At 38.7% G+C, this 21,095-nt stretch overlaps 1 long non-coding RNA gene across 1 annotated transcript in view; it reads left to right on the plus strand.

The window, feature by feature from the left end:
• Nucleotides 1-12,914, plus strand: part of LOC126952900 (uncharacterized) — a 94,184-nt gene extending 81,270 nt beyond the window's left edge. The window contains exons 3-4 of the long non-coding RNA XR_007725065.1: nt 3,429-3,549; nt 9,400-12,914. This is a non-coding gene — a long non-coding RNA (uncharacterized LOC126952900). The remainder of the gene's footprint in view (nt 1-3,428; nt 3,550-9,399) is intronic.
• Nucleotides 12,915-21,095: the final 8,181 nt, after the last annotated feature.

Consider the following 21,095-nt stretch of genomic DNA (forward strand, 5'->3'; position numbering starts at 1 on the left):
AAATTTCTCTTAATTTTTTCATTATAGCCAGAGAAATAATAAGTGCTTTTTCCCCTGCCTATCCTTGTGGAGACGATGAAATGGCAGTGAGTTGATTTTTTTTTTTCTTTTCCCACATGAATGTTATTTTTCCATAAATCCTTTTTCTGTGAGTGGAAAATTCACTTCAAAATCCAGTAAATGGTTTTTTAAAGGCAGCAAGGGGCAAAACCCTAACAAACCAGTGATCCTTCTATTGACCACAATCCTTCAACTTTTATTTTTACCTCATTGGAAATTTTATCTTAGAATTGGATAATCTTTAGTATGAAGTAAAATAATTGAAAAAGAAAGGTCTGATAACATATTTCAGGGTCAAAATGTAAAACAAAAAATGAGTCAAATAATTTGGTGTAACAGAGCCATCTTAATTTAAGCTTAAGTTACCCCAAAAGTGACTGAAGAAAAGACTGTCTTAAATGGGCTATTTCATTATTGTTAAAAGCTACAGTGTCATTTGTTCACTCACTCTGGTATAAAAAGCTACAGTGTCATTTGTTCACTCACTTTACTAATGGTAAATGAACTCTCTATTCTAAAGAATGTAAAAAGGTTCTCCATCCTTGATAACAATAAGCTATGGACAGGAAATGAAATATGAAGCAAAGCCAAAACTCTTCTTTCAGCTTTGTTTTGTTAAGCTCTGTTCTCATAAGATATTGTCAGTCACAATGAAATGTGACTTTACTAAATGTTATCATTTAATAACATAGAGGACATAAAAATAACACTTCACCCCCAGGTGCTGAGATTGGGACAAACTGAAGAAGTTATTTCCACATTTACATGATAATATTGCTATAAGCAGTATTGAAAACTGTCCAATATTCAAGTTTCTTTTTAAAAATAATTCAGGTTCAATCCCTCTGACCATAGAAGATATATCTGTTTTGTAGTTTAAAGCATCATCCAACACAAATTCAAACTTTCGTCTGCATTGACTAACCCAATTCTTTATACATGATTTTTTACTAAAAACAATTTAAGAACATAAAAATTTGAAGTAAATATTTTTATTATTATTTTTTAAAGAGCCCATGTAGCCACAAAAAGTAAACTCAGTGATCCAAATGAAAGCTTATAGATGAACAGAAGGCCCTTTGCTCTCAAATGCCTTTGCTTCTGTTTTAACAGTGTTTCTGAGTAGGAGAATGTACTAAAATCACCCACTTCACAACTCACTTTCCAAACCAGTAGTTTGGGATTAGAGGGATTTTTTTCTATGTGCAGAGAGACAACAAAAATTTAAAAACTTTTACATTCAGTCATCAGGAATTATCCTTATTCTATTATCTTTCCTCAAGTCAAAAAGTAGTTTCTCAAAATGTTCTCATGCTACTAAATATTAGACTTCAAGGTGTGTTTATCTCATCAAAACTACAGCACCTGTAATTTATGTGTCTCTCCTTTTTTCTTGGTTTACATAGAAAATATTGTTCCAGAGAAAGCTCTCAATTCTAAAAGCTTTAAAACTTTGTTATCAGCAGAAAAAGAATCTCAGGAGTAATGGTACCATTTGGATGTATAGTCCTGCCAGATGAGCAAGAGACTTGATGATGAAAACCTAGTCAACTTCATGATGATCTGAGGGCTACTAGTTGGTTTCTGAATTTATAAACTGCAGATGAATTACTCTCAACAAGTGGTATATCAACACTTTAACTGTGGGCTACATTAGAGATTCATTTTATTCTGAGTTGATTAGAAACAAGAGTAAAGGATGAGATAGAATGGGGAAAGAGAAGTAGAAAATAGAGTTGATTTTTTACTTTTGGAAGGATCTACTCTCAGATGCAATAGTATAGAAGTAATTACAGTGACAATCATCACATATACCATGCACTAGTGCCTGAAGCACTTGTGTAATATAGTACCATCTGTTTTTGGAGGCTCATTACTTCCTCTCTTTCTTCTCCATCAATCTGCCTACATTGCAACTTCTCCTAGGCTGTGTTGTTTTTCCATAACCTATGTTTTGTTTCCTTTATCCTCTCATTAGTGATTTTGCTCTTTTTGAGCTACCATAGTGGTATGCTGCAACAATTTGGAGTCAGATTCACCTAAAGAAATTTATGCATTTCAGTTACCTATATGCTGAAGATGTATTATTCCTAGCCTGTTTAATGTTATCAAATACAACATCTTCTGTTTCAATGAAGTAGGTTTCAATGTAGAATAATGGATAAGAGCTCAGGTTGCAATGTGAGAAAGTTGGGGTCGTATCTCATGCCTACCACTTAATAGGTGAGTGTTCCTAGGCAATATACACTTATTCTCTAAGTCTCTATTTTCTCATTGGTAAATGAACTTAATAATAGAACTAATGGCTTCATGGGTTTTGGGTCGATATTAAATGAACTCCTCCATGAACAGTGCATAGCATAAAGCATGGGGTATAATGGGCAGTCAATGAATGCTATCATTCAAAAAAAATATCAAACATGACATTGCAAATCTATTCTAAATGGAAAGAGGTGTAATACAGTATCCTCATCTTGTTGAAACTGATTATTTTCTATTATGATGAGGAGTTTAATTGATAGGCATCTTAGAACTCATGTGCTGAGTGTGCAGCTTTCTGGATGCCAACCCCAAATTAGAGGGCACAGAAGAGTAACCTACTCTAATTCTAATAGATGATAGAACCTAAACATAATCCATTTGGTTTATAGCATCAGATAAACTTGTCATATTAGTATCATCAGTCATTACTAATTAATTCAAATATTAAAGCAGGTTTACATCCCAAGGAGAGTTCCTGTGCTAAGACTTTTATCAAATAAGGTCCAAAAACAAATGGTCCATTGAATGATGCTGTTTCTAACAGACCGACTTAATAAAACAGATCTTTCAGAAACTTCTACAATTATTGAGACTTGGTCTTTTGGCTACATATCCTAACTCAGAGAATTTTTTTAAAAGTGAAAGAATCAACAATTATTTTCTAGTCAATTACTCTTTGCTAGTTTTGAGTGAACTTGAATTTTTAGAAACCATATGACTTGAGATTTAAAAGATGTATGTTAAGTGATATAAGTATTCCTCTAGCTATTAGGCTCAGTGCTCAAGTTTTGTTCTTTGTGAGCTGTTAAAGTTGTATGATGTGGTCGTGCAGGGTCAAAGTAAATCAGTCACTTTTTCATAGTAATAGTTCATTTGTTTGTTATCCTATGTTTATGGTTACCTAACAATGCTCTGACCCGGTCTTTGACATTTATTCCTGAGGGTCAGCAGATGACATAAAAAGAAACACCAAGTTGTAAATTGACTCTTTGTTAATAAATCCTGTTGAAATTTTGATAGAAAGTGGCAGTTAAAAACAACTGTTTAAAGTGGTTTGTGAATGATGCATGATTTCAATAATCTATTCTTTCCTTTTTCTCCTTTAGCACTGATTATCAAGATTTGACTATAAATAACTCTCCAGACGCAGAGGCTAAAAACTGCCAATCAACAGTCTCTGCAGTATCTTTTATGAGTTCCTGGATGAGTGCCTTCCCGTTTTTTCTGGTAATGAAATGTGTCTGGCATGTCTTCTGCTGGGTACTTCAATATTAACCCTATTTCATTAGGATATTCTAATTTAACATGTACAAACTTGTAGATGCTGTACAAGAAAGCTATACCAGTGAACTCCCTGTACAAGAAAGCTATACCAGATACTGATATTATCACCAAGAAATTTCTTTAAAGTGAACCACATTCCAAGGTGGTGTTCCCAACAATGATGGTGTTGCAACTCAAAGAAGGCAAAAGAAGCAATCATTTGTTACCTCTAGGCTCTCCCATGAAAATCCCTACAGTGTCCTTATGCCATATACCTCATATTGAAGAATCCAAGGGCAGCATTAAGTTATTCCCTGCTGTATTGCTCCACCTTGTTTCTTGGTGGACAAGGGAGCACTCTAAGCTTGAATTTCCCCTTTCCCAAGACTAAAAATAGACAATGGGCCAGCTACATGGTTCATTGTTGTAGGATCTTGAGTGAGTAAGATTAAATTTGTAATAGCTCAAATTATTTCAATCTTAATCTCTATTTAATAAAAAGTCTTTGGTTCAGGCAGTTAAATGATTTCAGCAGGTGTGTTTGCCTACAGTTATTTAGTCTTACTGCCTAGTTTCTATAAGGTTGGGTTATAAATTGCACTACTAGAGATTTTGTTGATCTCAAAGCATTTTCTAAATTAGCTCTGTGATCAAAATAAGAAATAATTGAGAAGAAACAATTTCTCCAAAGAATAGTTAAGAATATTTGTCCTTAGCTCCTTGGGCTGGCCTCATGGACATGCAAATTGTATGGTCATACAGTCCTTAGGAGACCTTGTGCCTGGCTTCATGCCTTTCTGTGCCATTTTAAAATTCTTGATAATTTTATCTTTGAACTTGTGGTTTGTAAGTTAGTGAAATGGGACAATGGAGCATGTGCATGAGCAGAGAAGACACATACAATGCATGATTGATGTGATACCTCATTACCCCATGAGCCATGTAGTATTCACCATGGCCCATGAGCAGAACATTCCGGTGGACCCACGATACATGGGAGTTCACTAAAACTCAAAGTAAGCAATGTTAAGCATGTTAGGTCTACCACTGAGTAAGTAGCAGGAGGAGAAGTGGTCTGATAACTGCAAGAGACCACTTTTCTTTTGAATGAGAACTCGCTTTGAATGAGAACTTTCTTTGAATGCAAACAGAAGGAAATAGAGTTCTAAAAGGCAGGAACAGCAAGGAACTCTATCATATCCATAACTCATGTTACTTCCCTGTATTAGCCAACCACATATGCTAGAAATTGTGACATAAAGCAGAGAGAAAGATAAGTTGATCTACAGTTAACTTTCCTTTTAGTTTTTCCTTACCCATCAGTAAGTCAGAGGTAGAGAATGCTGGTAGAATGTATGTATATGAGGAAGAGAAGTAAGAACAGTTGAGTTAGTATTCTGCAGCATTTCCACTGTTCTAGTCAGAGCAAAATACATGTGCATGTATGAATACAAAATACAAATTGTGTGATTTTGATGATTCTACATTGGGTTAATGGCTTTTAAATTTGTGTTCAAGACTGGCATTGCACAATATAAAGATGAAGGGTAAGAATCCTGCTAATAACTTGAAATTTTATTTTTTCTTATTTAGAACAGAATTATAGTAACAAATATAAAAACTATGACAAGTCAAGAGAAAGACTGTGAAAGAAAGGAAAAAACTATTTTAGTACCTTTAACAGCATGTTATTTTCTGCTTTTTGAGTAAGAGATTCTGCATTTCATTTTGTTCTGGGCACTGCAAATTATATAGCTGGCCCTGGTTGCACCACAGCCGTTTGCTCCTTGACCTTGCTAAATCACTAAGAGGTGGGATTTGAGAAGAATGGAGGGGCAGGTGAGGCAGTGAGGCATCCTTCATCCTTCCCTGCAAAGCCCTAGGGATTCTTTTCTGTATTGCTTTAATAAAGGCCTTTCTTGCTTTTTTGTGAAATTATATTAATAATAGTAGCTTCTATTAGTTTTCCAACCAAAGAAAGGTCCCCGTATTATTCCTTATTTCTAATTTACTAAATACATCCTACCCTTTGTTAAACTCAAGTCATCTTTGCTATTGTTACTTTCTATAAGCAAGTTCAAATCACCCATGATTTGACACTGTGGATTACTTGCTTCTCTTCATTTTCTTTTTGTTTGTTTGTTTTTGAGATGGATTCTCTCTCTGTCACCTTGGCTGGAGTGCAGTGGCACAATCTTGGCTCACTGCAACCTCTGCCTCCTGGGTTGAAGCAATTCTCTTGCCTCAGCCTCCCGACTACCTGGGATTACAGGCCTGCACTATCACGACTGGTTAATTTTTGCATTTTTAGTAGAGACGGAGTTTCACCATGTTGGCCAGGCTGGTCTCGAACTCCTGACTTCAAGTGATTCACCTGCCTCAGCCTCCCGAAGTGCTGGGATTACAGGTGTGAGCCACTACGCCTGGCCATTTCTCTTCATTTTCTTTTCTCAGTTTGTATTCAACCATCTAATTTCAAAACCATTTCCTTTTTATTACATTTTTAAACTCATAATTTAAGGTCACTAAAAGTATTTTACATATATCCTGCAAAATTTGATCCTTTTCTTTTCCCTTTTTTCTTATGTCCTGATTTCTTAGGTCCACAGACATGTAGGTAAGACCTAGGCCTTTGTAGATGTCCCGTTGATTACTTCTAAAGAAGAAAAGAAACATGTTGCTAGTGCCCTTTAAAGATCTCCCAAGAGGCTATAAGCAACTTGCCAAAATGTCAGTAATGTTTTACCTCCGCCTTCACCTCTACCTGTCATTCATCACCTCTAAGCAAATCTTTTGATCTTAGGAAAACCTCCACCTTGCCTTTTTAGTTTCTTTGATTTCTTACCTCACACTATCTAATTTCTGAAGTCTCAGTATCAAAAGTGGTGAGACCTAAACCCTGTTCTGATTTCTTTTATCTGTATCTTAAAGGAGCTTTAAAATTTCAAGACCATCTTCATTCTGACCTCTGCATACATGCCCTACCCCATTGCTTCCCTGCCCTTAGCTTTTTAGGAATACCAAGCTTCCTGAATTTATTCAAATGTGCCTTGTGTTTCAGGCCTCCTCACTTTTTCTCTTGTTAGTCCTTCTGTCTAGAATATCCTTTATTATCTTCTTTACTTAAATAATTACTTTTCAAGCTTAAAGTGTCAGCTCAGGCATTACCTCCACTGCAAGTCTTTCCTGTTCCTTCATAAGACAAGTTAGGGTCCATCCAGTTAGGGCCCATATTACCCTGGGTATCACTCTATGTCAACACATCGTATATTGTACTAAAAACATCTGTTCATGTGATTGCCTTCAGACCATACTATGATGTCCTTGAGGGCAGGGATGTATTTTTTTAATTTGTTGCATTGTATAGTCCTGGACACATAGCAGTATTCAACAGATGTATTTTTCCCTAAATTAAGACAAGTTGAATTAGATGTGCTTTAATATAATATGTGATCTCTCTTCTGGACATTATTTATGTGGTCCTAGCCCAGAGAATATACAGACAGTTGATCCTTGAACAACGTAGGGTTTGTGCAGTTGAAACTCCCCTGAAACTACTATCAGCCCACTGTTGACCAAAAACCTTATCGATAATATAAATAGACAATTAATACATATTTTGTATGTTATATGTATTATATACTGTATGTAAGCTAGAGAAAACAATGTTAAGAAAATCATAAGGAAGAGAAAATGTGTTTACTATTAAATAAATGAAAGTGGATCAGCAGTGGTCTTCATTCTCATTGCCTTCACATTTGGTAGGCTGAGGAAGAGGAGGGGTTGGTCTTGTTATCTCAGGGGTGGCAGAGGCAGAGGAAAACCCATGTATAAGTGTACCAGCACAGTTCAAACCCATGTTGTTCAACGATGTGTGTGTTGTATAAATATATATGTGTATATAAATTATGTGCTCCAGCATTATTCGCTGGAGATTTTTTTTTTTTTTTTTTGACAGAGTCTCACTTTGTAGCCCAGGCTGATGTGCAGTTGTGCGATCTTTGCAACCTCCACCTCCTGGGTTCAAATGGTTCTTCTGCCTCAACCTCCCGAGTAACTGGGATTACAGGGCACCACTATGCCTGACTAATTTTTTGCATTTTTAATAGAGACAGGCTTTCACCATGTTGGCCAGGCTGGTCTCAAACTCCTGGCCTCAAGTGATCTGCCCACCTAGGCCTCCCAAAGTGCTGGGATTACAAGCCTGGGCCACTGTGCCCGGCTAGAATTTTTAAAAAGTCATAGAATCTTAAAGTTAAAAAGAACCCCAGAGTATCCCACTCAATTTAGGAATCTCCTTTGCAAAGTTTTGGCCACTTGTTATCCATTTTATTTAATAATTTAATTTCATCTTATTCTTTTAACCTGGATTAGGGGAAGGAGATGATGAGGAAGAGATAGTTTCACAGACCCTTTTACTCAAAGCCAGTTGCTAATATAAATTATCTTCTCCAGAAGCCTATTGTAATCAGGGATAAGTTGAGTCATAGGTAGTGGAAAAGTCATCAAAAACTTCTGCTATCCCTAGGTTTGGGCAATCCTTTCTGAAGAATTTCACAAGAAGATTCTACCAAATTTTCAGCAATTCAAAAGTTCTGTTATAAGCTCAGCTAAAGATAAGCCATTTAGAGAGTAGTTTTGAGTACTTTTCATGAGCTTTAGCTAGAATTTTGATTTCTTGGTACTTTTTGATTCATTTCATTCTTGGGAAAGCTGAGTGCATGAACTGTCATTTTCGTCAGTGTCTTGCGTCAGTTACAAGATTGATATCTATTCTTTTTACATTAGGACAAGAACATTGGATTCCAAGAAGCAACTTCCAGGTTTTTCAAGTTTTTCAGTATCAGTATTTCCTTATATATGGGTCCTATCTACCTTGCCATAGACTCACAGACATATGTAGGAGGTTAGCCCTCTGGTGGTGATGAAGGCCAGCCTTTACAGTCAACTGGAGACTGGTCACTTGTCCACACGCCTAAGGGATCTGATCTGATGAACAGGGCCTACCCGAGGAACCTGACATGTGGGTTCTGTACTTTCTGCTGCCAGTTCTTTAAGAGGTTCAAGGATCTTTAACTTTGTCTCTGTACTAACTCCTTGTACTGCTGAAAATAGGCAATGCCTATCTAACTTTGCCAGCTAATTTTGAGGGTCAAAGGAAAAAATATGTGCAGAGTTAAAAGTGCCGTGGAAGTGAAAAAGTGTTGTGTTCACTCTTCTGTCCCTATTGGGAGCTGATTGCTGATCTCATTTTGCATCATAAACTGGGTGGCCCAGATTGGGTGGAGCAGATAGAAAGAAAGAGGTATCTAGAAAGAAGAAAAGATGGGCTTAACAGTGTTGACTTTTTTCTCTGTGTACTGATTGAGACCATTTCTTAATCAGAGAAAATCTGTTTGGGATCCAGAATGGTTTTCTCTGAAAAGATGAATTGCTAAATTACAAAACTAGGACAATGGGATGGAGAGACTTCTCACCCATGATTTGACCCTATGGATTACTTACTTCTCTTCATTTTCTTAAAAACCATAATTGCCCCGCAATGGATCATGGATCCCAGGCTGCTTCTGGACAGGTTCTATTGGGCCAACACTCAGTCTTACGTTCAGTACCCCTATTTGTGTCCTGTGGCATTGTGCCCAATGTAGCAACTAGAGTGATAAATGACTTCCTGCTCCTAAGGTCACCAAATAAGCAAATGCTCCCCAGGGGTCATTAGATGGCTTTGTATTCTTCTCCTAAATTGTTCCATCAGTGAGCCAGGATGGCGGAGGACTTGATTGTTTTTTATTTTATTTTTGATGCTCCTTCTAGGCTCCAGACTCACTGGAGACATCCTGACACATAATGCTTTGCCCAGCACAATGTGATGCCCTTTACCTAGTAAAAGGGTGAGTCCCATAAAGGTGCTGCCTTCCCCCCAGAACAAACAACGGAAATGCATCAGGAGAGCTCAGCTGCAGACAGAATGCACATCATGAAGCAGGAGCCACCCTGGGATTGCTCAGATGAAAGCCAATTTCAATGAACATTGTGTTTCAAAGCCTGCTTCCTCTTGCTCGGTAAGAGCTGCAGAAGGAACATCCCACTTGCGTCTGCTGACACAAAAGAATGCTGTGGCTGGGAGATCTTATCGAGCCTTCCTGTGCCACAGCAACAGAGCTCCAGTTGTGTCTTGTAAGAATTGGTCATTGTTTCATGGGGACGACTGGCTCCTTTGGGTGGGATCTGATGGCATCTCATGGAGTTGAGGTAGGTGGTGCTGGGAGGTCAGCCAGCCACATGACCTGGCTTGCTGGCTTCTCAGAAGTCAGATAGAAAAGCAAACTTCACCCAGTTTGCTGGATGCCGAATAGTTAAACATTTTAAGTTTAACCATTAAAATATGTATATTCTGTTTCCTTAATAATATCTTCAACTGTACAAGTTAAGAACAAAAACTAGAAATGATGTCCAGGGTTTCTCTATTGGAATAAGCTGTTTATTGTTTTCTTTTAACCAACAGTTGCTTGATTCTGATGAAACTGAGAAAAATCAAGTAGTGTTTTGAAAAATATAAAGTTAATTATTTAAAACTATCTCTGGAGAATGTAGATGCTAATATGTAAACATTTTAGTGTTGATGACATAAGTCTCAAAAATATATATTTGCTTCATGAAGGTGAACCTTCAGTTTACAATCATCACATTTATATATAATAGTGTAAGTTAATAACCTCAACTTAATTAAATTTGGCTAATTCTAGATAATGTCTCCTTTTCCTAGAAAGTTTGTGGCCTCTTCTAGAGAGGGAAAATTGATGGTTACTTGTTCAGTTATATGCAGAGTAGAATTTGAATTTGGTTCTCTTTCCTCTTTGTCTTCCGATAGGTCTGCTGCAGTAATGAAAACATACGGAAATATATGTAACTGTCGGTAGACATGTCAAGGAAAAGGGGGGCCAGGAGTTTCCTAAAGGAACTTAAAAAAATTTTAGATTGAGGGGGTACATGTGTAACTTTGTTACATGGTATGTTTTGTGATGCTGAGGTTTGGGCTTCTATTCGAACCATCAGCCAAATAGTAAACACAGTATTCAATAGGTAGCTTTTAAACTCTTGCTTTGCTTCCTCACCCCTTCCCCCACTTTTGGAGTCCCCAATGTCTGTTGTTTTCATCTTTATGTCCATGTGTACTCAATACTTAACTCCCACTTATAAGTGAGAATATGCAATATCTGATTTTCTGCTTCTGCACTAATTTACTTAGGATAATGACCTCCAGCTACATCCACATCTCTGCAAAGGACATGATTCCATTTATTTTTATGGCTGCATAGTATTCCATGGTGTATATGTATCATATTTTCTTTGTCCAGTCCACCATTAATGGACACCTAGGTTGATCCCATGTCTTTGCTCTTGTGACTAGCATTGTAATAAACATATGAGTGTAGGTGTATTTTGGTAGAATGATTTATTTTCCTTTGGGTATATATCCAGAATGGGATTGCTGGGTCAAACGGTAGTTCTATTTTTAGTTTAAAGAAATATTTTAAATCCCTCTTTCCCATATCTTCCTGTAGAATTTTCTAAAATGCTGTTTGTTCCATATATTCTGATATTCAGAAAAAAACAATTATTTTCCTTTAACTTTGTACAAGGTTCTGAGGATCAAGATATTACCAAAACACTATCTTTGTTCTAAATATACATTTTAAAATTATCACACATAGTTATGTGTAAATGTTTCTGCCCTCAGTGAACCGTGAGCAGCTTCAAAAAGGGAGCTAGACCATATTCATCTTCCTGTCTCCAGTGTTGACCACAATGTCCTGCACATAGAAGGCTTAGTGAATATTTATTGATGGACAGGTGGATGGATGGGTGAGCAGATGGATGAATAGATGGCCATGCTGTAGCCTAGCACAATTACAAGTAGGGATTTAATTCAGGCTGTCCACATGGTGCTTGGCATGACTACACCTGTTAATCCTCTGGGCATTTATTATCCCACTCTTTTTTGTTTGTTTGTTTGTTTGTTTTGAGGTGGGGTTTCACTCTCGTTGCCCAGGCTGGAGTACAATGGCACTATCTCAGCTCACTGCAACCTCCGCCTCCTGGTTTCAAGCGATTCTTCCACCTCAGCCTCCTGAGTAGCTGGGATTACAGGCACGCGCCACCATGCCCAGCTAATTTCTTGTTGTTGTTGTTGCTGCTGCTGTTGTTGTTGTTGTTGTTGTTGAGATGTAGTCTTGTTCTGTCACCCAGGCTGGAGTGCAATGGCGCGATCTCAGCTCACTGCAACCTCTGCCTCCCAGGTTCAAGCGATTCTTCCACCTCAGCCTCTCGAGTAGCTGGAATTATAGCTGGAATTTAGTAGAGACGGGGTTTCACTATGTTAGCCAGGCTGGTCTTGAACTCCTTATCTCGTGATCCGCCTGCCTCAGCCTCCCAAAGTGCTAGGATTACAGGCATGAGCCACCACTCCCGCCCAAGGTTAAATTATTAATGAACAACATTCCGGTTAAGTACAGATCCATCATATGCATTTAGATGCATTGTAACTGAGCATGAAGAGAAACCAAAATCCAGGCCATCAGAAATAATGCATTAGGAACATTTCCTTACATCAGGAAGGTCTAGAGATAGAACCATTACATCAGCCTCACCATTAACTGGTGGGGAAAACAGCTCTTTGGAAAGGGTTTCCAAAGGTTGGACTTTGCATAAAACAGAGATTTTGGTAAGTGGAGTAGGGCTGGACAGCACCATCTCCGGAGGTTAGCCAGGAAACCTAGGAAGGGATGGGATGCCATCCACTGAATTTTGAGTGTGGCATCTTCTGAGGGAGTCATGGAATGACATCAGCCTGAATAACCATGAGTCATTCTTGTTCTTACCTTTCCTCAGCACCATCGGCATGTGAATTCAGCAGCCCCAGAGTTTCTCCTTTCACCCAGTTTTGTTCTAGCCCCGTTTGCTCTCATATTGCCCCAGATGAGCCAGGAGGGACAGACTGCTCCACAGGGTGCCTGAAAACCTCCAAATATGAGTCATGGAAAGCAACATCATGTAGTTGGCATTTGACTGAAAATCAAGAGATCTGGATGTTAACCACGAGCTGCCACTTAATTATAAGCTATGTGACTACGGATAAATCAAATTCTCTCTCTGAGTCTCATTTCCTCAACTGTAAACTGAGGGAGTTGGACAAGGTGATCTTGAAAATATCTGCATTCTCTTTAAAAATACAAAAAAGTAGCCAGGCGTGCCAGTGGGCTCCTGTAATCCCAGCTACTCAGGAGGCTGAGGCAGGAGAATTGCTTGAACCCAGGAGGTGGAGGTTGCAGTGAGCTGAGATCGGGCCACTGCACTCCAGCCCAGGCAACAGAGTGAGACTCTGTCTCAAAAAATAATAATAATAAAAATTAATAAATAAAAGAAATAAAAGAATTTAACCTTGTAAACTATTTTAGAATGAGCACATAACAGAATAGAGGAATCTCAAAATAATTATGCTGAGTGAAAGAACCCAGACCAAAAAAAAAGAATAGTTAGATACAGTGTTATTCTGTTTATATAAAACTCTAGAAAACGCAAACTAACCTAGAGGAAGAAAAAGTACAGCAGTGGTTGTCTGGGGAGATGGGGAAGGAGTGGAAAGGACAGAGGAATAGAAAGGGGAACAAGCAAACTTTGGAGGGTGATGGATATGTTCACTGTCTTGATTAGGGGATCTGCATATGTCAAAATTTATCACACTGTACATTTTAAATATGTGCAGTTCATTGTATGTCAATTACACCTCAAAAAGCTCTTTTTCTTAAAGAATGCAAACCTTTTAACATTCAACTAAAATACTGTATTATTAAGGTTTCAATAAGAGAAACAAAAACACTAGGATGCCTGTGTGTGTGTATGTATGTATATTTATATAGTTCCGGGGATTTGACATTACATAATAGTGTGGTGTGGTTAAGATATGTCTGTAAAGCTGTTGTCTTCATATCCAATGCTGGAGCTTGAATTCCAATGACAGATTGTCAGGAAACGAAGACGGATATAAAGTGGGGAAGAACCAGAGCAGGCTGGAACCCCAGACACAGTGGGGGCTCACAAGGACAGACTGAAACTTGCATCAATTCTGAATGCCTCTAACCTTGGTTGTATAACATTCTTCAGAGGCAGAGCCCTTAATTATAGAGCTCAGTACAGGTGTGTACCTGGCTCAGGAGTTGGAGAAGCTTCAGGCGGATCCATCCAGGGGAAGGTGGAACAGTTGCAGGCCCAGCTGCTGTCTCATGCAAGAGGTGATCCAGCAGCGAAGAGACATATATAAGCTAGCAAATGACTGCTGCTTTACTCTCCTCTCCACATTTTGCCTGAGAATCTCTCCTGTGACCCACCCTAACCAGAAACACACAGAAAACGGAATTCTGGGAAACAGAGTTCAGTCTAGTTGGGTTCACTCTTTACAAAGCCATGCCTTGACAACTTGGCCTCCTACTCATCTTAAATCAAACTTAATTTCCAGTTAAAGATAATAACAAAATCATGCCTGCCTCTAACATGATAACGTCTGTCCCAAGAACAACCAAAACACACTTTTCCCTAAGAGAGAATCCAGCATTCTTTTTTTTTTATTTTGGGTGATATCCATTTTTCTTTTAACAGATTCACACCAGATTCTCACTTCTCTTTTGATATCCTACAACTTATATATTGAGATATTAAGTTAAATAGTATTAACACATTTTCTGTTAGATGATGAGGGAATGAGACAGAAGACAAATACAAAATAATTTGTTAAAGAAATACATATACATATATTGACATGCATGTTTGCATATAGTCATATAAAAATAAAGAAGAAATACTCATAACTAGTACAGTACTTGTATCTGTCACTGGTCACGTGGCCATAGCTGGTATTTAGAATTATATTCTTCCACTACCTATTTCATGTTCCCTTTGTTCTCAGTACTTTAATTGGTCATGGGTTCTTGACTGGTGGTATAAACCAAATCTTTGTTCCTGAATGTTCTAGGCCATTAGCAGTCTTGCTAAGTTGAACTGATGTAGTTTTCTATTCACTTTAGTCACAGGATATGGTAGTACCAAGAGGAAACCTAGAACTTTAACTTTCGAGCCATGCTCCTCCTGATTCTCTGTGTAGAAGCAGCCTAGATTCGATCACTGCCTTCTTTGCTTGTTGATTCAATGGCATGAGTCAAAGTGGTCAGGTGGCACTCCAGATCAACTGAGTCATCATATGTCCCCTGGCAGAAGTACTCCTCCTTTTGGAACTAAGACCTCTTTGCCACCCGAGCCTGATGTCACAGGGACGGGAAGCAATAGTTTGTTAGTGAATTGCTAGGGATAATAGTGAGAGGATCCTGTCCTATTTCCACCCCTTGATCCCCATATGCATGAGTTCTGGCTAAGGAAGAAACAGAAATACATGTTGGATGCTGATCTAGAGCATACTTTGAATCCTAAAGGACCACACATGAGTCTCAAAAGGACATTCCACCATTCTATCAAGCCAGTTGCTTCAGGATGACAGGGTAAGATCAGTGGGTTGCATGAGTCCATTGCTGTACCTCATTTACTGTGACACAAATTCCTTGATCAAAAGTGATGCTGTGTGAAATACCATGATAGTGAATAAGTTATTCTGTACGTGGTTTTTGTAGTGGTTTTAGCAGGAGCATGTGGGCAGGGAAGTCAAATGCATATCCACAACAAGTGTCTATTCCAGTAAGAGCCAAATACTGCCACTTCCATGAGGGAAGTGATCTAATGTAATCAGCCTAGTAGCTGGGAATGGTGCCATGTCAGGGGCTCACTGTCAATCTCTGCTGTTAACGGATTAGGCACTCAGTGGTGGCTATAGCTAGATAGGCCTTGGTAAGTAGAACTTCATGTTGATGAACCCATGCATAACTGCCATTTTCTGCCACCTTTGCCTTTTTTTTTTTTTTCATTTTCTAGTTGGGTAATGACAGGAGTTGGTTGGGAAGAAAGGTGACGAATGTCCACAGAATGGCTCATTCTATTCACCTGATTAATAAAATCCTCCTCTGTTGAGCTTACCCTTTGGTGAACATTCACCTGGAACACAGATATTTTTACATACTATGCCCATTTGAAGAGGTCCATCAACCTACCTTTTCACCAGATTTCCTTGTCACCAATTTCTCAATTATGTTCCTTCCAAATATCTGACCATACAACCAAATAGCCCATGAATTAGTGTCGACTTGTACTTCTGGACATTTATTCTTTGAAGCAAAATGAATGACCAGGAACATTGCTTGAAGCTCTGCAAACTAGGCCCAAGATTGTTATCCCTTTATTGGCTTGTCATAAGAAGCTCTCCAAGGGTCATAAGTGTAAGTTGAGAGAAAGAAGGCAATGTAATAGGAGTAAGGGCCATAGATATGTAGGCCACTTGCTCATGCAACATATTTGTGCTTTCAGGCCCTGCTGAGGCCCAATTTCCTATCTACCACTTCCATTTGGTCAGAGAGTCCTGCTGTGCATACTCAACTTTATGGCCTGGTGACTCAGACGACACTAGTAATGGGCAGCTCAGGTCATAAGGTAATTTGGTAGCCCATGGTCAAACACTCAGTCTCTACCAAGGCCCAGTAATAACATAAAAGCTATTTCATAAAAGAAGAATCATTACCTATAAAGAATGGCAGCGCTTTCTTCCAAAATCCTAAGGGTCTGGTCTGTGCTTTGCCTATGGGAGCCTGGCAAAGGCTTTAAACAGCCTTTCTTTCTGTTACTGACATTTCTAGCACCATTGGCTCTTCTGGATCATGTGGTCTAAGTGGCAGAGCTGCTTCCAGAGCAGTCTGGACTTACGGAGCCTTCTCTTGTTCTGGTCTCTACTTGTGGGGTGCCTCACCATGCCTCAGACTTGATATTTGTGGGGTTTATTTTCCACTCGTGGTGTGCAAATGTCTTACCACTTTATCTAGAGCAGTTTGTACTTTTTAATTACCAGAGAAGGAATCAGAAAAGCTGAAGGAGGATCCATGGGAAGATGAAACAGCTGCAAGCCTGGCCACTGCCCACACCAAGGAAGTAAGCCAGCAGATAAGCCACAGTGTTTGGGGGGCGGCCGAAATGTGGCTGCTGCTTCCCCTCTACCCTCCTGTCTCCCACAAGAACCTCTCCCTGTAGCTCACCTTACCCAGAAAGATACAAGAACATGAATTCTGGGTAATGTAGTTCATCCTAGCCAAGTTGACATATTACACACTACATACTCAACTTATGATCTACTACTATAGGATGGAGAATCCAGTTTAAAAAAAAAAAAAAAAAAAAAAAAAGCAGATGGCCTATCTTGGCCTGATCTTGTTTCCTGAAGAATTCATCTGACAAAATTTTTTCCTACCTACATGGCTTTGATTCCATAGAATTTGTGTGTATGTTCTAGCTCTGGGGAGATGATCAAAAGGGAGCTGTTTCCAGAAACATATTATTTTTTAATAAATAAATTCTTAACAGTGTGAAAATATATTCACAGTTTGAGTGTATTATTTATCAATTGCTTTTCCAGAGAGACTAAAATTTGCTTAGGTTTGAGGGTTTTTAAAAAATATTTAATCTTCAAAGTATTAGCATTTACTTTTAAGTTAAAAAGTATGCTGTGGGCAAACAGCAATGTGATATGCTTTCGCATTGTAGCAAAAAGAACATCTCAACATTTGCTCTCCAGGCTTCTTGGAATGCAGTTCACTGTGGTGCTGTAGGTGACCATAGTGTTTCCAGAATTGATTGTCCGGGAAGAGCAGGATATCCCAATGTGCTTACCTGTTCCTCTGAGAAAGCACTAATTTTCCTTTGTTTCTTTGTTTTGTTTCTATAAACCATCTAAGAGAAGGCTGATGTCAACTTTTGTCTCAAAATACGTGAATCTATGAGTTTCTCTCAGAAAATGGTAAGATCATTGCTCTGTGCAAGAAAGGAGGGTGTATGTAAGGAGTATGTGACAAGCTTTGCAGTGACTTGAAGGACAGATTTCACAGGAGAGAGCAGCTAAAGAAGGAGACACTAAAGTGACACTAAAGGGAAGGTGATTTTCAGATCCACCCTTCCTTATCTCCAACCAGTGCATGATTTCCTGATGAAGCCATTTGTCCACCCGACAGTGCTGTTGTTTCTAAAAATTCCTACCACAGAATAACAACTGTCAACACCTGCCTCAGACATAGGAGTAGGGAAGACTGCAAGTGGGAGAGAGACTTAAACACACCAACCTTTTTAGGAACAAAATCACTCATATCAGCTGATCTGCGGAATTAAAGGAGTTTTTAAAGTGTGTGGTATTCTTTGACATAGTATTGGCAGAATAATCATTTAACAAATGTCACTGGTGGATGAATTAAGAAAAAAAGGTGTCACGTTGGCTCTTCATACAGACATTTGGCAAATAATTGGCACTAAAGGGATTCTGATTTCTTCCCCTGCCATTTTGATCTTTCAAGTTTTGAAATAGCAAATAACATTGGTCCTTAGGGTTGGTGCGTGTTAGAATCACAATGGACAGAGACCCTGAAAAACTCTACAAAAGAGGGAGGAACAGAACTGAATGGAAAAAACGTTATGGAAATTTTCCACCCATGGATGGGACACACCCTCATGCAAACAAAGCTTTGGGGCGAAGACTATATTTTATAAAAATGTGATAAAACACTTGCTAAGCCCTGAGGGGATGAACAATGGTTCTTTTTCTTTTTATTTTTTTTTATCCTCCAAAATTCAGTGTCACATGCTGAGCAGTTGAAGGGAAAGGCCTTTTGTCATATCTGTTTCCAAACATCTATTTCCTTTCTGAAGCCCCAGAAGTTTGAGTTGCTGTCACAGTGAGGGGCTCTCTTGTGTCAGCCACTCTGATTCTGTGTCCTTGTCCTAACTAGGTTGTCTGCCAATGCTAACTGGCCAGCTCTGACAGGAGGTGCTTGGCCCAGGAGGAGTCATCAGGGCAGTTCTCTGGGCTACTGCTGTGTCTCCAGCTCTGCAGTTTGCTCTGCATCACTCAGCGGCAGACGGAGAGGCAGCTGCAAGCCCCTTGTGAGATTTCTTCCTTGCCGTCATCTCACGATGCTCTGTAATAAGGAGGCAAACGGCTGAGGTCCCCTCAGTTGTATCTTGCTTCCCTCCCCAGTGCCTCTTCAAACCACTTTGTCAAAAACAACAACAATGAAACAAAAACAAAAACAAAAAGATTCTTGTGTTCATGATACTAAAACAAAATTGCTTAAGCTCTGTTGCTTAAGATTAAGCACTCAAAAAATGTCGAAGGTGGTCTTAAAAATCTGGCTGTGGTTAATGGGATCAGCTGCATTTTTCTTTAAAATGATGTGACCCATCTCCTCCATTTTACTTTTGCATTTGACTTTCCAACTTCCATGCGAAGGAACAGCATGTGGTTTACTTGTGGTCATATTATATGTTACTTTGGTGCTTTACAACTTTCAAAGAGCTTTTATGCAAAAGTGATATCATCAGATCCTCAGATAACCCTGTGATGTGGGTAGGTTGATGGATACACTATCATCATTTCCCATATGAGGAAAGAAGAGTAAATAAGTTACACAACATGGACGAGGTCACCCTGCACTTCAGAGGTGGAACCAAATTCCAACAGAAGCATTGAATTTCTAAACGAGTTTTTGTTTGTTTTTTATCTTTTCCATCACACCAAGCCACCTCTGTGAAGGAAAATTGCATGCATCTCCCTAACCCAACATTTTTCATGTTAAATGTCCACTAAATTATAGTCACAATTTGGTAGTCTCAGTAGTTCTTCTGGTTTGAAGACAACTTTTTCCAAATTTCCGTATTTTTTCTACGACTTTATCATTTTCTTCTCTACCCAGAATTCCATACTTAACATTCGCAACAACACCCTCTTTTATCTTTCTTCTTTCTTCCCTCTCTCTCTTTTTTTTTTTCTCCCTTTGTCTGTCCTCTTTTTCTGTCTGCCTTTCTCTGTCTCCTTTTTGTGTGTTTATTTTTGTTTTGGTTTTAGAGACAGGGTCTTGCTATGCTGCCTGGGCTGGTCTCAAACTCCTGGACTCAAGCAATCCTTCTGCCTCAGCCTCCCAAAGTGCTGGAATTATAGGCATGAGCCGTCATGTCCAGCCTGGTTTTGTTTATTGATTGCATACTGAAAGTAACACATGACTGGAATATAAGAGAACTAAGTTTGAGATATTATAATTTCACATAACCTGTATAGGTCTCTGTTGTTTTATCTGTAAAATTGCTTTTCATAAAATAATGATGTTCTACACAAGTGAAGAAGAGAGAAGGGAAAATGGGATTTTTGTGCTAATCAAAAATAACATGTGGTTAAAAAAATTGAGGGCTACCTAATTGGTAGATTTTCTCATTTTAAGTAAGAGATGATAGGATCAAATCCAGGTCCTCTGTCTACAAGTCAAATATTTAGTAAGTTGCTGGGTGCAGTGACTTGCATCTGGAGAGGCTGAGGCAGGAGGATCACTTAAGTCCAGGAGTTTGAGGCTACAGTGAGCTATGACTGCTCCACTGCCCTCCAGCCTGGGTGACAGAAGACTCCATCTCTAAAACAAAATAAAACAAAACCCAAAACAAACAAAACCCAATTATTTAGTGATTTTATTTTTTAGTGACTTTGTTAGCCTTACCAATAAGTTACTTTTATTTATTTATTTATTTTTATTTTATTTTATTTTTTTTTGAGACAGAGTCTCGCTCTGTCCCAGGCTGGAGTGCTGCGATGGGGTCTCGGCTCACTGCAACCTTTGCCTCCCAAGTTCAAGCTATTCCTCTGCCTCAGCCTCCTGAGTAGCTGGGGTTACAGGCACGTGCCACCACGTCCGGCTAATTTTTGTATTTTTAGTAGAGATGGAGTTTCAACATGTTGGCCAGGCTGGTCTCGAACTGCTGACCACGTGATCCTCCCGCCTCAGCCTCTCAAAATTCTGGGATTACAGCCATGAGCCACCACGCCCGGCACCAGTAAGTTATTTTCAATATGAAATGCCAAGACAGGACATACAAAATTTAGGAAAGAAAGAAGTCAGAATTTTAACAAGCTACTCTTGTCTTCAGTATAATTAATACCAGATAATTTCTCACATTGAAGGCGTTTTTTCTTAGAAACTCTAACAGTCAACAACAACAACAAAAACCAAGAATAAGCAAAAGAGGATATGAAACGATTATTCTAGCGTTCTATTTTTCTGGTTCTCTTTGTCAAGCTAAGCGTTATGAGGTGATGGGGGTGTTTGTTCTGACTAGAAATGAGTTGCATTTAGATGTTATATACAAAGGTTTTTCCTGGAATAACATCGTTATTTAGCTAAAAAGCTATAGCTCCATAGACTTGTGTGCTCTGAACACAGCTGCATAATTAGTAATCATCATTAATCATTTCTACTTCTGTACTTTTATCACCAACAAAATTATAGCAACCTATATTTTTAGTAAATTTTAATTGCAAGTTTAATTTGATATTT

Source organism: Macaca thibetana, chromosome 4 (assembly GCF_024542745.1).
Source record: "Macaca thibetana thibetana isolate TM-01 chromosome 4, ASM2454274v1, whole genome shotgun sequence".
NCBI lineage: Eukaryota > Metazoa > Chordata > Mammalia > Primates > Cercopithecidae > Macaca > Macaca thibetana.